General features: G+C 35.9%; 1 long non-coding RNA gene across 2 annotated transcripts in view; it reads left to right on the top strand.

Annotated features, from left to right (window-relative positions):
* Positions 1-657: 657 nt before the first annotated feature.
* Positions 658-20166, top strand: part of LOC123572384 (uncharacterized) — a 28632-nt gene continuing 9123 nt past the window's right edge. For both annotated transcript variants that reach the window (XR_006696925.2, XR_012428000.1), the window contains exon 1: positions 658-718. This is a non-coding gene — a long non-coding RNA (uncharacterized lncRNA). The remainder of the gene's footprint in view (positions 719-20166) is intronic.

Genomic DNA, 20166 nt, shown 5'->3' with positions numbered 1-20166 from the left:
TTAGACTAATAAAATGCAAAGTATGTTAAGTACTTATAAGCATCTAGTAGCGCAAAAGAGAATAGAGATACCTCTAGAGAGGGATAGAAGAAAAAGTGGCATTTCAGCTGCAATTTAAGGAGGTAAAATTTCTTCAAGCTGGGATATGAAAAAAGAAAGTTACTTCAAGAGAATATAACACTCTGAACAAAGGCAAGTAAAGAGGAAAGGTCTTACTTTTCATAATAACAAGTTTTCTAGACTGTCTGGAGCATAAGATTCAGGCAAAGTATTTGAAGGGAATTAAGCCTGGAAAAAAAAAATGTTTGCCATAGGATTCTGAATTTCAAATTCCGTGCCCAAACTGAGTTACAAAAATAGGAAGACTACTATGCAAGTATAGCAAGTCCTCAAACATTATACTCAAATATTGATGCCTCATAAAGTTGATTCGATAAAAATCACTTTGCAGCCAAGGCCCCTGTCTGTGAAGAGTTTGTATATTTTGCCTGTGTATGTGTGAGTTTTCTCTGGGTGCTCTGGTTTTCTCCCACATTCTAAAGATGTGGTTAGTTTTCTTGGCTGAATGGGTGAGTGAATGAGTAACCTGAGTGTGTGGGAGTATGTCTGTAAGTGTACCCTGCAATGGAATGTAGCCTCTCCAGGGTGCATTCCAACAGTGTACTCTGAGCTTCCTTGATGGGCTCCTGCCACCGCAAACCTGAACTGGAATAAGAAGGTAAGTAATTATCTTGTTTTTATTAATCTTTCTTACATGTATGTAAAGCTCACATTTTTTCAATGTTTAATACTAGAAGTGCTTTGTTCTTCATTTAGCAGTTTTGCAATGATTTTATGACCAGAAATATGCCACAGAAATTAAACTCTTGTTTATATCAATTAGCCTATGGTAAAACTGGTTTTCTTATACATAATTTCACTTAAAGCTGCAGTTTCCAAAAACCTATCAATAATGTTAAATAAGCACTTACTATATACTTGTTTATGTTAGTAATGCATTTCAAATTGTGGGAAAATGAGCAATTACCTTGCATAAATTGCTGGAAAAGTAATTAATTATATGGGAAAATAATTTATATTTATATTTTTCATAATTGCTAAATTATGTTAAAATTGAATTAAAGCACTAGACGCGGTTGGTAGATGGTTTTTCAAGTGTATTGGTAATGTTTTATATTCTAGTTCATATTTCTCCCTCCTCAAGACGATTGTGGTAGATTGAATACTAGTCCCAAAAGATATCCAGGTTATAATTCCTGGAACCTGTCAAAATCACTATATATGGTAGCTAGTACTTGCATATGTGATTATGTTAAGGATCTTGGCATAGGTAGATCATTCTGAATTATCAGGGTGGGTCCTAAGTGGAATCACTGTCCTTATAAGAGGAAGGTAGAGGGAGATTTGAAGACTGAAGAGGAAAAATCCATATATGTAACATAGTTTGGGAGCCATGAGCCAAGAAATGAAGACAGCTTCCTGAAACTGAAAAAGTCAAGGAAACAGATTTTCTTTTAGATCCTCCAGAGCGAGCTCTGTGGTGCTGAAAACCTGATTTCAATGAGGTAAACCTTATCATAAACTTCTGGCATCTAGATCCACAAAAGAATAAATTGGTGGTGTTTTAAGCCAAAGAATTCCTTATAATTTGTTATAGCAGTTACAGAAACCAATGCAATGATATTTACAGAGGTCTACATCACACCATTATAAAGTTCCATGTATACAGAATATTTATAAGTATATATTAATAAAAAGTAATAAAATATAGATGGCTATGTTTTGCTGATTGAAGAATGAGGAAACCCCAAAGACATGTAAAATTAATCAATGCAACTACTGGATAAATTTACCTGCACAAAAATTAAGTATTTACATATTTTAATAACAATAAAATTAAATATAAACAAAGCCAAAACTGCAATAAATATTGATACTCTATTTAATAAGTGTGAACATGTGGTATTTGCCTTTCTGTTTCTGCATTATTTTGCTAAGAATAATGGCCTTCAGGCACATCCTTGTTGTTGCAAAGGACATAATCTTACTCTTTTTTTAATGGCCACATAGTATTTCATGGAGTATATATGCCACATTTTCTTCATCCCATCTATATAGGGGCATTTAAGTTGATTCTACATCTTGGCTATTCTTAATAGTGCTGCAGTGAACATACATGTACATGTGTCTTTATGACAGAATTATTTACATTCCTTTGGGTTTATACTCAGTAATGAGATTGCTGGGTCAAATGGTATTTCTACCTGTTGATGGGAGTGTAAATTAGTTCAACCATTGTGGAAGACAGTGTGGTGATTCCTTAAAACCTAGAGGCAGAAATAAATGTGTCACAGAGATTCTGGTACGTTGTGACTTTGTTCTCATTGGTTTCAAAGAACATCTTTATTTCTGCCTTAATTTCGTTATTTACCCAGAAGTCATTCAGGAGCAGGTTTTTCAGTTTCCATGTACTTGTGCGATTTTGAGTGAGTTTCTTAATCCTGAGTTCTAATTTGATTGCACTGTGACCTGAGAGACTGTTTGTTACGATTTCCAGTCTTTTGCATTTGCTGAGGAGTGTTTTATTTCCAATTATGTGGTCAATTTTAGAATAAGTGTGATGTGGTGCTGAGAATAATGTATATTCTGTTGATCTGGGGTAGACAGTTCTGTAGATGTCTATTAGGTCCACTTGGTCCAGAGCTGAGTTCAGGTTCTAGATATCCTTGTTAATTTTCTGTCTTGTTGATCTGTCTAATATTGATAATGGGGTGTTAAAGTCTCCCCCCAACAGTGTAAACGTTCCCCTTTTTCTCTACAACCTCACCGGCATCTGCTGTTTTTTTGACTTTTTAATAATAGCCATTCTGACTGGCATGAGATGGTATCTAAATTGCTTTGGGCAGTATGGCAATGTTAATCATGTTCATGATTTCTATTCATGAGCATGGAATAATTTTCTATTTGTTTGTGTCATTTCGAATTTTTTTGAGCAGTGTTTTGTAGTTCTCCTTGTAGAGATCTTTCACCTATTTGGTTAGCAGTATTTCTAGATTTTTTTTGTGTGGCAATTGTGAATGGAATTGCATTTCTGATTTGACTATCATTGATGTATAGGAACGCTAGTAATATTTGTACATTAATTTTGTATCCTGAAACTTTGCTTTAGTTGTTTAATAACCTGAAGAAGATTTTGAGCTGAGACTATGGGGTTTTTTAGATATGGAATCATGTTGTCTGCAAACAAGGATGGTTTGACCTCTTCTTTTTCTGTTTGGAAGCTGTTTCTTTCTTTCTCTGACTGATTGTTCTAGCCAGAACTTCCAATACTATGCTGAATAGGAGTGGTGAGAGAAGGAATCTTTGTCTTGTGGTGGTTTTCAAGGGATTCAATTTCTTCCTGGCTGAGGGATCAATTTCTTCCTGGCTCAGTTTATTCTTTGGCAGGGAATAAATGTCCAGGAATTTTTGCATTTATTCTAGATTTTCTAGTTTATGTGCATGGAGGTGACCATCATATTCTCTGGTGGTTCATTGTATTTGTGGGGTCAGTGGGAATATCCCCTTTTTCATTTCTAATTGTGTTTATGTGAATCTCCCTCTTTTCTTCTTTATTAATCTAGCTAGCACAGCCTATTTTATTATTTTTAAAAATCAACTCCTGTATTCATTGATATTTTTAGTGATTTGTGTGTGGGGGGTTGGGGGGCAGGGTCTTGGGGTCTTAATACCCTTCAGTTCAGCTCTGATTTTGGTTATTTCTTGTCTTCTTGTCTTCTACTAGCTTGGGGTTGGTTTTATCTTGGTTTTCTAGTTCTTTTAGTTGTGATGTTATGTTCTTATATAGAGATTTTTAAAATATTTGTATGTGGTCATTTAGTGGTGTAAATTTCCCCCTTCACACTGCCTTAGCTACATCCCACAGATTCTGGTATGTTGTATATTTGTTCCCACTGATATCAAAGAAATTCTTGATTTCTGCATTAATTTCATAATTTATCCAAAAGTCATTCAGGAGCAGAATATTCGATTTTCCATGTAATTGTATGGCTTTGACTGAATTTCTTTGTCTTGATTTCTAATTTGTGCTATGGTATGAGAGATTGGTTGTTATGATTTCAGTTCTTTTGCATTTGTAGAGGAGTGTTTTATGTTTGATTATGTGATGAGTTTCAGAGTATGTGCCATGTGACAATGAGAAGAACGCATATTCTGTTATTTTTGGGTGGAGAGTTCTGTAGATCTCTATCAGATCCATTTGATCCAATGCTGAGTTCAGGTCCTAAATATCTTTGTTGATTTTCTGCCTCAATAGTTTGTCAATTATTGTCAGTTGGGTGTTAAAATCTCCCACTATTATTGTGTGGGTGTTGAAGTCTCTTTGAAGGTCTCTAAGAACTTGCTTTATGAATCTGGGAGGTCTTGTGTTGGGTGCATATATATTTTGGATAGCTAGGTCTTTTTGTTGAATTGAATCCTTTATCATTGTGTAATGCTGTTTTTTTTGTCTTTTGATCTTAGTTGCTTTAAAGTCTATTTTGTAAGAAATTAGCATTGCAATCCTGCTTTTTTTCTGCTTTTCAATTACCTAGTAGATTTTTCTTTATCCCCTTATTTTGGATCTATAGGTTTCATTGCATGTGAGATGGGTATCTTGAAGACTGCTTATTAAGGGTTTTAGTTTTTTACTCAGCTTGCCACTCTGTGCCTTTTAATTGGAGTATTAATCCATTAACACTCAAGGTTAGTATTGATATGTGTGTGTTTGATCCTGTCATCATGATGTTAGCTGTTCATTAAGCAGACTTGTTTGTGTGGTTGCTTTATAGTGTCACTGATCTATGCACTTAAGTTTGGTTTTGTAGTGGCTAGTAATATAGTCTTTCATTTTCATATTTAATGCTTTCTTTGAGAACTCTTGTAAGGGTAGTCTGGTGGTAACAAATTCCCTTAGCCTGTGCTTGTCTGAAAAGGATCTTATTTCTCCTTAGCTTATGAAGATTACTTTGGCCAGATATGAAATCCTGGGTTGGAATTTATTTTCCTTAAGAATGTTGAATATTGGTGCCAATCTCTTCTGGTTTATAGGATTTCTGCTGAGAGGCCCATTGTTCGTTTGGGGGACTTCCCTTTGTAGGTGACCTGGCCTTTTCTCTCTAGTTGCCTTTAACATTATTTCTTTCATTTCATCCTTGGAGGATCTGATGATTATGTGTCTTGGGATAACCTTCTTGTGAAGTGTCTTACTGGGGTTCTTTGCATTTCTTGAATTTGAATGTTGGCACCTCTAGCAAGGTTGGGGAAGTTCTCATGGATGAAATCCTAAAATATATTTTCCAACTTGATTACAATCTCCCAGTCTTTTTCAGGGACACTAATGGGACATTCTGTCTCTTTACGTAATCCCATAATTCTCAGAGGTTATATCCATTTACTTTCATTTTTCTTCTCTGTTCTTGTCTGATTGTCTTTTTTTAGAAAACCAATCTGCAAGCTCTAAGATTCTCTCCTAGACTTGGTCTATTCTTGGTGTATACTTTTAATTGCATTATGAAATTATTGTCATGTGTTTTTCCATTCTATCAGGTAAGTTGCATTCTTTTCTATACTAGCTATGTTGTCAGCTCCTACACTGTTTAATTGTGATTCTTAGCTTCCTTGGATTGGGTCTCAATGTACCCTTGCATCTCAATAATCTTTATTCCTATTTATATTATATATTCTGCCATTTCAGCCATCATGGCCCAGTTTAGATCCCTTCCTGGAGAGGTGGTGCAGTCATTTGGAAGAAAGAATACACTCTGTCTTTTTGAGTTGTCAGGGTCCCTATGCTGTTTCTTTCTTATCTTTGTGGACTTACATTCCTTCAATCTTTAAAGTTGCTGACCTTTGGATTTTTTAAAAAAAATTTATCCTATTTGATAACCTTGAGGGCTTTATTGTAGTATAAGGTGGATTCAGCTGACTGACTTCATTTCTGGAAGATTTTAGGGGACCAACACTCAGCTCCCAAGTCCTGTACTTCATGGTGAAAACTGATTGTGTCCCTTCCTTATGACAGAATCATCCAGTGGCCCTTTACGATGGCCACTAAGGCCATGATTTCACAAAAGTGTGAAATTATGTACATGATTTTGTCTACATTTGAAATCCAAAATAGCTGATCTGATTTTCTAATAGTATTGTACTGAATGAAAATGTTGATATCATAAGAAAAATTAAAGAACTGAGGATATCTAACTAACTGTGAATTTTATGTGAGCATTTTAGGCATATTGTTTATAGTCCAATTACAAGGTCATTAAGGTCTCTGAGTTTAACCTTTCAATTTCTTTCTCTTATTTTGCTGCTAATCTGGAATCTTGATGTTAATGTGATTGTAAACCAGTTGCCAGGGGCAGATAATGAAATTTAATCTTGTTTTGGTTCATTGATATGGGGTATGATTCTCACTTAGGGTGTGAGACGTCCTGGGTTCAAATCCCAGACAAGCCCTTTTTCCATAGTCTCAGCCCAAAAGTTCTTTCAGCTGATAAACAACTTCAGCAAAGTTACTGAATACAAAATCAATGTACAAAAATCACTGGCATTTTTATATACTAACCACAACTGAAATGAGAGTCAAATCAAGAAAGGCAATCCCAGGCACAATTGCCACACACACAAAACAATAAAATGCCTACAAATACAGCCAACCAAAGAGGTAAAAGATCTCTACAATGATAATTTTAAAATGCTGCTCAAAGAAATCAGATAAGACTTAACAAATGAAAAAGCATCCCATTCTCATGGATAAAAACAGGTCATATTAAAATCACTATACTTCCCAAAGCAATTTATAGACTCAACGAAATTCAATTTCAATGAAGTGTGAAAGTAATTTCACACATTGTGTCCAGTGAACAACATTAAAATATAAGCAAACATGTTGATATCTGGGGGGAATTCATTCTGAAAACACCTTATACATACAATTATTCTATTATTCTCTTCTATGTTGTTACATTTTTATATTCTTTTGTGAGCAAATCATGTTCAGTAAAGAGTCAAACAAAAAGTGCTGAAAGGAGCTATAAATATCAGAAAACTTCATATGACTAAATAAATGCATATTGACTTTAAGTTGGCATTTTTATTAACAATTAAAGCAATGCCCATGGAATTTTGTCATTTTTCCTGGTGTGCATGACACAGAAAATATAAATTACTATAAGATTATCCTAATTGATACCACAATTTAGCTCCAGCTCTATCTAATATAATCTAGATAATACTAAAACTTAACTACAGGTTGCAGGTTTCAAAAGAATTTGAATATATTTTCACATTAATTATCCACTTTTAAAAGGCTATTTATTTAGCTTCTATTTTTACCTCATTGCATTGTATGAGATTAAATATGACAAATTAAATCATAATGTGCAAATTCAAAATGTGTATCAAAATGTAAAGGTAAATATCATTTTAAAATATAACTCCATGTCCTTCCATAATCATTATTAAAACAACATTAATATTGTCTATAAATTTAAAACTGCTTATATTTTAAGTAGTTCTATTGAAGTCTATCTAACATATCATAAATCTTGTCTATTTTGTACAATTAAATGATTCTTACTGACTTTACTGATTAGCTCAACCATCAGCATAAATTGGTTTAAGGGCATTTTCATCTCTCCAATACAATCCCTCATGTCTATTTATAGCTAATCCTCTTCTCGCTTCCTGTCACAAGAAACTTCTGTTCACTTTCTGTCAATCTGTCCTGGCCTTTACTGAACATTTAATAAACAAAATAATATAATACATAGTCTTTTGTGTCTGATTATTTTCACTTAAAGTAGTACGTTTTAAATTCATAGTATGTCACATTGTTTTTTTTTCTTTTATTGATGAACAGTATTTTACTATGTAGATGTACCACATTCCATCTCTTCATTTATTCCATTTAGATTATTTCTGGGTTTTAGCTATTATAAATAATGTTTCTATTACCATTCATATGCACGTATTTATGTAAATATACTTTCATTTCTCTTGATGAAATACTTACCTAGTCCATTTTCTATTGCTTACAGCAGAATATCTGAAACTGGATAATTTGTAAGAAATAAAATGTATTTCTGAAACTCTTGGCCTCAAGTGAACCTCTCACCTTGACCCCACAAAATGCTAGGATTACAGCCATAAGCCACCATACCTAGCCTTTATATCTTAAAGTTCTGGATAGTGGGATGTCCAAAGTTTAGCAGTTGCATCTGGTAAGAGCCTTTTTGCTTTTTGGGACTCTCCGAAGAGTCCTCAGGTGGTGTAGGGCATCAAATGGCAAGGGGACTGAACATGCTAGCTGAAGTCTCTCTTCTTATAAAGACACCAGTCTCATTCCCATGATAAACCATTAATCCTTTAGCTCATTTATCCATTAATGAATTAGTGGATTCATGAGAGTAGAGTCCTCATGACCCAGTCAACCCCTAAAGGCCCCACCTCTCAATACTGCCACACTGGGGATTAAGTATCAACATATGTTTTGGAGGGAATAAATATTAAAACCATAGCATATACCTAGTAGTTAAAATATTCGGTTATGAGATAGTTTTATGTTTACCTTTTTCAGAAATTGCCAAACTTCTCCTAAAGTGATTGCACCATTTTACATTCCTGCCAGCAAACTATTAGAGTTCCAGTGTCTCCACTTCCTCACAAGCTTGGTTACTGTCCATTTTACACACTATAGATATTTTAGTGGGGATTAAATAGTTAAATTGTGGTTTTAACTTTCATTTTCCTAATGACTAAGTCAATTGTACATTGTTTCATGTGCTTATTAGCTATCCATACAACTTCTTTGACGTAATGTGTGTTTATATATTTGGACTACTTTTTGATTGGATCATCTGCTCTTATTATTGAGCTGTAAGAATTCTTTCAAATTCCGAATATAAGCTATTTTTAATATATGTGTCGTGCAAATATTTTTCAGACTACTGACTGTATTTTCATTTTCTTGATAGTTTATTTTGAAGTGAAAGATTTTTTAATGGATCATACATTTGGTTTATTATTTATTTGTATCTTGCCTAATCCAAGGCCTCAAATATATTCTCCTATAGTCTCTTTAAAGTATTTATTATTGTCAATCTTTATGGTATATTGGTTTTGATATATGAATGCAGTTGGAAAAATTAAATCTGGGTAATTAATATTCCTACTATCTCAATTGCTTATATTTTAAGGATGAGAGTATTTAAAATCCACTTTATCAGCAATTTTCAAGTATGTAGTACGTTATTATTAACAAGAGTCTTCGTGGCATACAATAGACAGTAAGAACACATATGTCTCTTGTCAAACTGAAACTTTATATCCTCTGGTTTACAATTAACTCTTTGCCCCAGTTGAAGTTAATTTTTGAATATGGTATCAGGTGAGGTTTAAGTTCATCTTAATGTGTGTATACAACTTCCTCAGCATCGTTTGTTGAACAGACTATCGTTCCTCAATGAATTGTCATTACACTTTTGTCAAAAACTAATTGACTATAAATTAATACGAATTCATCTTTGGATACTTATTGTTTTCATTGATTATTGAATTTATTTTTCTACTAGTACCACACTATCTTCAAACTATAGCTATATAATAATTTTTAAAATCAGAAAGTGAAAATGATTCAAACACATTTTTTTCCTTTGAATGTGTTTTGCTATTCTAGGTGTTTTAATTTTCATATAAAATTTAGGATCTACATTGCAGTTTCTGCAAAATAGCCTGCCAGAATATTGATAGAGATTGCATTGAAACACTAACCAAATTTGAGGAGATTCACTACCATAACAATACAGACCCTTCTACTCCATAAGCATGAAATGTCTCTACTTTCATTAAAATCTTTATCTCAACAATATTTTGCAAATTTTTGTTTATAGGTCTTTCACTTTGTTAAATTTATTTCTATGTTTTTAATTAGTTTCTATGTTCTTGTGCATGCAACTTTTTTCTTAATTTCATTTTCCAGTTGTTTATTTCTCATATATATAAATCAAATTAATGTTATGCATTGATTTTTGTATCTTGATCATTTGATGTTCTTTTTTTTTTTTGGTCCTTTTGTGTGTGTGTGTGTGTGTGTGTGTGTGTGTGTGTGTGTGTGTGTGTGTATGACGGAGTATTTCTTTAAATTTTCTACATACAGAATCATGTCCTCTATGACTGTAGGAAGTTTTACTTCTTTCATTCAAATATTTTATTTATCTTCTTAGTTGCCTTTTATTTGTTTTTCTTATTGCAATTGGTAGACCCTCCAATACTATGCGAATAGAAAAAGCAAGAATAAAACTTCCGGTCTTATTACAACAAAGGAGGAAAGCATTTATTCTTTTACCATTAACCACTGTGTTTGTTGTAGGATTTTTGTGTATGAACTTTATTAGGCTGAGACATTTTCCTTCAATTCCAAATTTGAAAAGAATTTTTTTTCATTAATAGATGTTGGATTTTCTCAAATTATTTATCTGTGTCCAGTAAATTTTCAATTTGATTATACTACTTTTCGGCTCCAGACTTTCATCTTGTTCTTTATTATTCTCTCTCTTTAGATACTGGTTACTTGGTGAGATTTCCTCCTAATACTATCAATTAATTATTTAGAAACAATTTTCTTTAGTTCCTTGAACATATTTGTCATTGAAAATGTAGAATATCCCTAGTAAATCCAACATTTTAGCCTCCTCCAAGACTCTTCCCATTAACTGCATTTTCCCTATGTACCAGCTATATTTTCTCATTTCAATGGGTGGCCTGCCCCGCCACACCTGTGGGCGTTTCTCGTTAGGTGGAACGAGAGACTTGAGAAAAGAATGAGACACAGAGACAAAGTATAGAGAAAGAAAAAGTGGGCCCAGGGGACCGGTGCTCAGCATACAGAGGCCCATGCTGGCACCGGTCTCTGAGTTCCCTTAGTATTTATTGATAATTATCTTTACCATCTTAGAAAAAGGGAAGTGGCAGGATAATAGGATCATCGTAGGGAGAAGGTCAGCAGTAAGACATATGAATAAAGATCTCTGTGACTTAAGTTTAAGGAAAAGTGCTGTGCCTTGATATGCATAGGCAAACATCTCCATAAACCTTTTTAGTGCATAAAGAGCAGCATTGCACTAGCAAGTCCCACCTTTTGCCCTAAGGCAATTTTCTCCTTTCTCAGTAAACAGAACATACAATCGGGTTTTACACCAAGATGTTCCATTGCCCAGGGAGGGGTAGGAGACAGATGCTTTTCTCTATCTCAACTGCCAAGAGGCCTTCTTGCCTCTAATACTAGTCCTCCTCAGCACAGACACTTCATGGGTGTCAGACTGGGGGACGATTAGGTCTTTCTCTTCCCACGAGGCCATATTTCAGACTATCATATGGGGAGAAACCTTGGACAATACCTAGCTTTCCTAGGCACAGATCCCTGCGACCTTTGGCAGGGTACGTGTCCCTGGGTACTTGAGATTAAGAGAATGGTGATGACTTTTAACCAGCAAGCTGCCTTCAGGCACTTCTTTAACAAAGCACACCCTGCACAGCCCAAAATCCTTTAAACTTTGAGTCACCACAGCACGTGTCTCTTGCAAGGACAAGGTTGGGGGTAGGGTCACAGATTAACAGCATCTCAAATACAGAACAAAATGGAGTCTCTTATGTTTACTTCTTTCTACATAGACACAGTAACAGTCTGATCTCTCTTTCTTTTCCCCACACTATTTACTTGTTTTTTAAACTATTGTTTAAAACTGCACATTTTAGATAATTTAATGTCACAAGTTTATAAATCAGACTGTTCGGCCTCCAGGGCTTGTTGTTATTTGTTTCTTTGTTACTTTCTGTGACTAATTCTGTAAAATCTGTATTACTATGGTATGTAACCACTGACGTCACTACTCAGATACACTAGAGGTAGGCTAACCATTTAACAGAGATTTCCCTAAATGTATCAAGCAAGTTAGTTAGTCTTCCACTTTGCACTGAGAAGCTCTTTGTGTTGTGGCATGCCTTTAATGCTGTAGGATACTACAATTCAGCCTTCACCTTGATTTCTCTTAATGCCTTTGTTTCCTGCTTTCGCTAGGCCTCAAGGTCAGTCAGAAGAGAGTAATGTTTTCTCGTCTTTCATGAGCATGTACACAGCACTGAACGTGTGTTCAGCCTTCTAGGTCCTCAAGAATATATCAGAGGTGTTCATAGCCTTCTATAAAAATGTTATTCCTAGATGTTTCTTTCAAAGTTCTGGCTAGAGTTTTATTTTTATTTTATTTAAAAAAATTTTTGAGATGGAATTCTGCTCCTATCTCCCAGGCTGGAGTGCAATGGCGTGATCTCAGCTCACTGCAAACTCTGCCTCCTGGGTTCAACCAATTCTCCTGCCTCAGCTTCCTGAGTAGCTGAGATTACAGTTGTGCACCACCATGCCCAGCTAATTTTTGTATTTTTAGTAAAAACGGGATTTCACCATGTTGGCCATGCTGGCCTCAAACTCCTGACCTCAGGTGATCCACCAGACTCAGTCTCTCAAAATGCTGGGATTAAAGGTATAAACCAGCACATGCAACTTTGGCTGGAGTTTTAAATTATCAGCTGGTATCAAAGTTTTTTTTTCTTCATTTTTTTAATTGTAGGTTCAGTGGGTACATATGCAGAATTGTTACATGGGTAAATTGTGTTTCACTGGGGTTTGGTGTACGTACAATTTTGTTATCCAGGTAACAAATATGAGCGGAGTACCCAATATGAATTTTTACAATCTTCACCCTCCTCCCACCCTCAAGTACATATCGTGACTCTTTTTCCCCTCTTTCTGTCCAGTTATATTCAATGTTAACTCCCAGTTAGAATTGAGAATATGTGGTATTTGGTTTTCTGTTCCTGTGTTAATTTATTTAGGATAATGACCTCCACGTGCACCCATGATGCTGCACAGGACATGATCTTGTTCTTTGTTATAAGTGCATACTATTCCATGGTGTATATATACCATATTTTCTTTATCCAGTGCATCATTGATGATCATCTAAGCTGGTTTCATGTTGTCATTATTGTGAATAGTGCTGAGATGGAAAAATGCATGCATTACTTTATGGTGGAGTGATTTACATTCATTTGGATGGGATGGGACCCACTGGGACCCAGTAATGGGATGGCTATGACAAATGATAGTTATTTTAAGTTTTTTGATAAATCTACAAATTTCTTTCCATAATGTCTGAACTATTTTACATTCCCACCATCAGTAAACGTTCCCTTTTTCTCTTTTCTCCACAACCTCTCCAATGTCTGTATTTTCTTTCTTCCTTCTTCCCTTCCCTTCCCTTCCCTTCCCTCCCCTCCCCTCCCCTCCCCTCCCCTCCTCCTCCCCTCCCCTCCCCTCCCCCTCCCCTCCCCTCCCCTCCCCTCCTCCTCCCTCCCGCCCGCCCGCCCTCCCTCCCTCCCTCCCTCCCTCCCTTCCTTCCTTCCTTCCTTCCTTCCTTCCTTCCTTCCTTCCTTCCTTCCTTCCTTTCTTTCTTGGATGAGTCTCACTTTATGTCCCATACTGATATACCGGCACATCACAGCTTACTGCAATCTCAAACTCCTGCACTCAAGTGATTCTCCTGACTCAGACCCCAAAAGTGTTGGAAATATAGGAATATGGGCTTAAGCTCATGCACCTGTCATTCAAAAAAAAATGTTAGCAATAGCCATACCGACTGGTATGAAATGATATCTCACCGTGGCTTTTATTTGCATTTATCTCCTAGTTAGTAATGTTGAGCTTTTTTTTCTTTTTTTTTTTTATGCTTGGTAGCCATGTGCATGTCTTCTTTTGCGAAGAGTCTATTTATATCATTTGCCCATTTTTTAATAAAGCTGTTCGTGTTTTGCACATTGATTTGTTCCTTATAGATTCTGGATATTGGACCTTTGTCAGATCATAGCTTGCAAATAATTTATCTTCTTATATATGTTGTTTGTTTATTCTGTTGATAGTTTCTTTTGCTATGCAAAAGCTCTTTAGTCTAATTAAGTCCCACGTGTTAATTTTTGTTTTTATTGCAATTGCTTTTGAAGTCTTTGTCATGAAATCTTTGCCAACATTTATAGCCAGAATACTATTTCCTTACATTTTTGCTAAGGTTTTGATAGTTTTATGTCTTTTATTCAAATCTTAAATGCACTTGGAGTTAATATTTTATGTGGTGAGTGTAAGGGGTCTAGTTTCAATCTTCTGAATATGGCTGGTCAGTTATTCCAGCATGATTTATTAATATAGGCCGTTCTTTCTGCATTGTTTGTTATTGTTTACTGTGTCAAAATACAGATGGCTGTGGGTTTAACACATTATTTCTGGTCCTCTAACCTGTTTCATTTGTCTATATGTCTGTGTTTGTAGCAGTACCATGCGTTTTGGTTATGGTAGCCTTGTGGTATAGTTTGAATTAGAGTAGTGTAATGCCTCTGGCTTTGTTCTTTTTGCTTATGATTGCTTTGGCTATTAAGCTCTTTGGGGGTTCCATATGCTTTAGAATAGTTTTCTCTAATTCTTTGAAAAATAATGCTGGTAGTTTGATAGAAATAGCATTGAATTTGTAAGTTGCTTTGAGCAGTATGGCTATTTCAACAATATTATTGATTTCTACCCATGAGCAGGGAATGTTTTCCTGTTTGTTTATATCATCTCTGATTTCTTTGTTTTGCAATTCTCATTGAAGACATCTTTCACCTCCCTGGTTAGTTGTCTTCCTATATGTATTATCTATTTGTGGCTATTGTGAAAGGGATTGTGTTCTTGATTTGGATCTTATCTTGGACATTTTAGATATGTAGAAATGCTATTGATTTTTGTACATTGACTTTGTATCCTGAAACCTTACTGAAGTTGTTTATCAGTTCTAGAAAACGTTGAGCAGAGACTATGGGATTTTCTAGCTATAGAATCATATCATATGCAAGGAGAAATCGTTTGACTTTCTATCTTCATATTTGGATGCTTTTTAATTTTTTTCCCTTGTTTAATTGCTCTGGGTAGGACTTCCAGTACTATGTTGAATAGAAATTATGACGGTAGGGATGCTTACTTTGTTCTGGTTCTCAGGGAGAATGAATCCAGCTTTTGCCACTTCATTATGATGTTGGCTGTAGTTTTGTCATAGATGGCTCTTATTAATTTGAGGTAGGTTCCTTTGATGCCTACTTTGTTGACGATTTTTAACATGAATGTATGTTGATTTTTATTAAAAGCCTTTTTTTGAGTCTATTGAAATGATCATGTGATTTCTGTGGGTTTTTTTGTTGTAGTTGTTGCTATTGTTTGTTCTGCTTATATGTTGAATCACATTTATTGATTTCCACTGTTATTCCATATGTTTAACCAACTTTGCATCCCAGGAATAAAACCTACTTGAACATGGTGCATTAGCATTTTGATGTGCTGTTGAAGTCAATTTGTTAGTATTTTGTTGAGGATTTTTGCATCAATGTTCATCAAGGATATTGGCCTGAAGTTTTGTTTGTGTTGTTTCTATACACCTGAATGATGCTGGCTTCATAGAATGAGTTAGGAAGTAGTCCTCCCTCATTGATTTTTGGGGAAGAATTTCTGTAGGGCATGTATTAGTAATTGTTTACATGTCTGGTATAATTCAACTGTGAATATATATGGTACAGGTTTTTGTTTTTATTTTTTTCTGCTTGATACGTTTCTTATTACCTCTTCATTTTTTGGAAGTCATTAGTGTTCTGTTCAGGTATTCAATTTGTTTATGGTTCAATCTTGGGAGGTTGTATTTTTTCCAGGAATCTTTCCTTTTCTTGTAGGTTTTCTGGATTGTGTGCATAAGTGATGTGCATAAAAGTCTTTAAGGATTTACTTTTTTTATTTCTGTATGATTGGTAGAAAAATTATCTTTGTTATTTCTGATTGTGTTTATTTGATTTGCCTCTATTGTTTTATTCATTAGTCTCCTAGTTATTTTTCAGTCTTACTTATTCTTTCAAATAATAAACTTTGATTTTATTGATGTTTCATATGGATTTTTCCATCAATTTCATTAAATTTGCTCTGATTTTGGTTACTTCTTTTGCTAGCTTTGGGCTTAGCTAACTCTTATTTTTCTAGTTTTTCTATGTGTGATGCTAAGTTGTTAATTTGAGATTTCTAACTTTTTGATATAGGCATTTAGTGCTATAAGCTTTCCTCTTAACACTTTTTACCCGTTTCCCAGAGATTCTGCTGTGTTGTATGTCTTCACTAATTTCAAAGGATTTGTTGAATTTTGCCTTAAGTTCATTGTTTACTCAAAAGTCATTCAGGAACAGGTTGTTTAATTTCTGTTTAATTGCATGGTTTTGAGAGATCTTATTGCCATTGACTTTTATTTTTATTGCACTATGATCTGGGTTGTTCTGATTTGGGGTTTTTTATTTGTTTGTTTTAGAATTGCTTTATAGCCCAATGTGTGGTCAATATTAAAGTATGTGCCATGCACAGATGAAATAAATATATATTCCATTGCTGTTGGTTGGAGTATTTTGTAGATTTCTGCTAGGTCCCTTTGGCCAAGTGTCAAAATTTAGGTCTCAAATATCTTTGTTATATTTCTGCTTTGATGATTAGTCTAACATTGTCAGTGTGGTGTTGAAGTCTCTCACTACTCTCACTATCATTTTGTGGTTCTTTCTTAAAATGGCTATTTCGTCTTTCATCTCTTGTATTGTTTTATTGAATTTCGTAGATTCCTTGGATTGGCTTTTAATTTTCCTCTTAATCTCAATGATCTTCATTGCCATCCAGATTCTGAATTCTATGTCTATCGTGTTGGTCATTTCAGTCTGGTTAAGAAAAATTGCTGGGGAGACTGTGGTTGTTTGGAGGTAAGAAGGCACTGTGGTTTTTAGAGATGCCAGAGGTTTTGCATTGGTCCTTTCTCGTCTGTGTGGCCTGATATTCCTTTAATATTTGATGTTACTGTCCTTTGCGTAAGGCTTTTTGCTTTTGTATTCTTTGATGTCCTGAGGGTTTCACTGTGGTATAAATTGGGTTTCGTTGGTGGCTTTATATCTGGATGGAGCCTAGGCTCAACTGAGCACTCCTGGGCTGTGTGCTCTAACTCAGGGAGCTGAAACCATGCCTATGGCTTTTTCTCTTGTCCGTTAATGTTAAACACCTGCTGTGCCTAAAGGTTCGAGGTATTCCCAGTCCACTGGTGTCAAACTCTGATCAGAACTGCCTGCAAATGCACTTGGTGGAGCAGCAGCACAGGGGAGATTTCCTCACATGGGTGTACATCAGCAGGAGGCAGTGGTGGTGACAGCTTATGTGCTTACACTAGCAAAGTAGCATGGAGAGGGCTGCAGGCAGGTGTGCCAGTGGAGGCCCCTGTGCAGAAGCTCTTCAACTGTTAGGTGGTGTCTGCTGAAAGAGGTATGGTAGTGGCCTCTGGCAAGTGCTTCCTCTGGGCAGCCAAAACTGTGCTACAAGCAGCCAGCAGACATGGGGAGCACTTGAATCTGATTGGCCTCACCTGACCCCACAGGGAGCAGACATGGGGAGCACTCAGATCAGATTGACCACATCCCACAGGCAAGATAGCCCTGCTCTGATCAGGTCTGGCATCCAACAAATGCTAAAGCCACTTAGAGGAGTATCGCAATTCTTGAGGGATAGGTACCCATGGCGATGCTCCACTGCAGTTGTTCCCGCACCAGGCTCTGTTGGCTCTGTTCAAGCTGCAATTCTGTCTCTGCCAATTCTCTGGGCAGTTCTCCCTGCCCACTCAAATGCTCATGGGGGTCATGGGTCTCCTGCAGCTAAGATTCTGAATGTCCATAGCAAGAATGAGCCACTCCACACTTCTTTCACTCACCACATTCCCAAAAACTGCTCAGGGTCCGGAACAAACCCTCATGCTTGACAATCACATGCAGGGTTCCCAGCTTCTTCTCCTTTGAATCTGGGACCTGCATCCCTTCAATGACTCTCAATGCCTTGGTTCCAAAGATCTGTTTGGATTGTGCCAGTATTCTTGGTGGTCTTGTCCCTTAGTAGTAGAAGTGTTTTCTGTCATATCTAGTTGATCATCTTACATCATTGTATTAAAAAGTGGACATTTTAAAAAAATTGCAGCTGATTGTTTTCAACTATCACCCTGAGGGCAAGGCTTTTCTCATAGAGCAAGCTCGGGGTTAGGTCAAATAATCACAGTGCTCTCTCCGTAGAAATTTTTCGGGAACTGTGTGATAGGCCAAATATTGAATAGGAATTTTAGAGAACTCTGAACCCATCTAACCCTGCCTATGACTCTGAAGCTAATGCTTTTTATAACTATTTTTTGTCATAAAACTGCTAATTTTCAATGCTGTCACAGAGCTGGGAAGAGCAAAGGCGTAGTAGGCCATGTTAAAGTATCACACATCCTCCTGGTTGTACTGTGGTTTAGCTGTTTTCTTGAATAAATCCTTTTTAAATTGTTTCAAACTTTGGTTAATTTTTGGAGACCTGAAAAAAATTGACTTTGATAATTCTTTAAGAATTTTTATTAGTAATATTGGGGACAGAAGTTACAGATAGCTTTACTTTGCCATTAAAGGAAGTTCTGCCTCCATCAAACTACATTATATTTAATAATTCATTATAGAATACGGGCTGGGTGTGGTGACTCATGCCTGTAATCCCAGCACTTTGGGAGGCCAAGGCTGGTGGATCACCCGAAGTCAGGAGTTCGAGACCAGCCTGGCCAACAGGGCAACGCACCATCTCTACTAAAGATACAAAAAAATTAGCTGGGCATGGTGGCGGGTGCCTGTAATCGCAGCTACTCAGGGAGTTGAAGCAGGAGAATCGCTTGAACCCAGGAGGCAGAGGTTGCAATGAGCTGAGATAGCACCATTGCACTCCAGCCTGGGAGACAGAGTGAAACCCTGTGACAAAATAAATAAATTAATAAATTAACAATAATGATAATAATTTAGTATAGACCACCAGCTAATTACAGTATGTACTTAGTGGTATAAACATGATATATATATATGTGTGTGTGTCTATATGTGTGTATATATGTGTGAGTATATATATACACATACATTTAACATATATACACACACACACACACATATAAACTTTAACCTTCACAACTATCCCATGAGACGGAAAATATTATCCCCATTTTATACAGGAGAAAACCGAACTATAGAGAGTTTAAGCCGACTAACCAATGTCAGTAAGAGGGAGAGCCTGATCTGAAACCAGGAAATATGTTTTCAGAGCCTGTGTGAATAACTATTATGTCTTCTATATTACCACATGCTGCTTTTCTTCTCCCCTCTCAGGTGTATGACACTCTGGTCTAACATAGTCTTTGGTGTTATCCATATCGCTCCCCTTCCAGTCCATCATGCTTGTGCCCAGTGCCTTTTTCATGCGTTATTTCACCAACTGCACTATCTTTGTAAATGTTAACCATTATTACCCTCACAATGTATACTTATTGTCTCTTTACATGCTTTACTAAATACTGTATAATTTCAAGACAACATTTATTCATAGCAATCCATAGAACACCATTACATTGTATAAATTGTCTGGGCATGGTGCCTCATGCTTATAATCCCAGCACTTTGGGATGCTAAGACAGTGGGAATGCCTGGGGACACGAGTTTGAGACCAGCCTGTGCAACACAGTGAGACCCCTCATTTCCACAGAAAAAAACTAAAAAAATTAAAAAGTCAGACGTGGTGGAGTGTACCCATAGTGCTAGCTACCTGGGAAGCTGAGCAGGTAGAATGGTTGAGTCCAGGAGGCTGAGGTTCCAGTGAGCCATGTTCACACCACTGCACACTTACCTGTGTGAGAGAGTGAGACCCTGTCTCTAAAAAAAAAACAAAAATTAAAATTTTAAATCATCTTTCTAATTTTATCATATGTACATCAAGGACAAAGTTGTACCTTATTTCCCATAGTCACTAGAAGAAATTCTGTGTTAAAAAGTCTGTAAAGATTGGATAAGTGAACAGACATTAATTCTCAAGAAACAATAATTTTTTTTACTATGTAACCTTACATATGATTTTAATATTCATTGTGATTGACCTTTATTATATAAAACTCTATTATATTTAAAACACTCTGATAGTAATGCCTTTAAATC

This window comes from Macaca fascicularis, chromosome 1, assembly GCF_037993035.2.
Source record: "Macaca fascicularis isolate 582-1 chromosome 1, T2T-MFA8v1.1".
Taxonomy (NCBI): Eukaryota; Metazoa; Chordata; class Mammalia; order Primates; family Cercopithecidae; genus Macaca; species Macaca fascicularis.
Note: the sequence above shows the minus strand (reverse complement) of the source record. Positions and strands in the feature narration are given on the sequence as shown.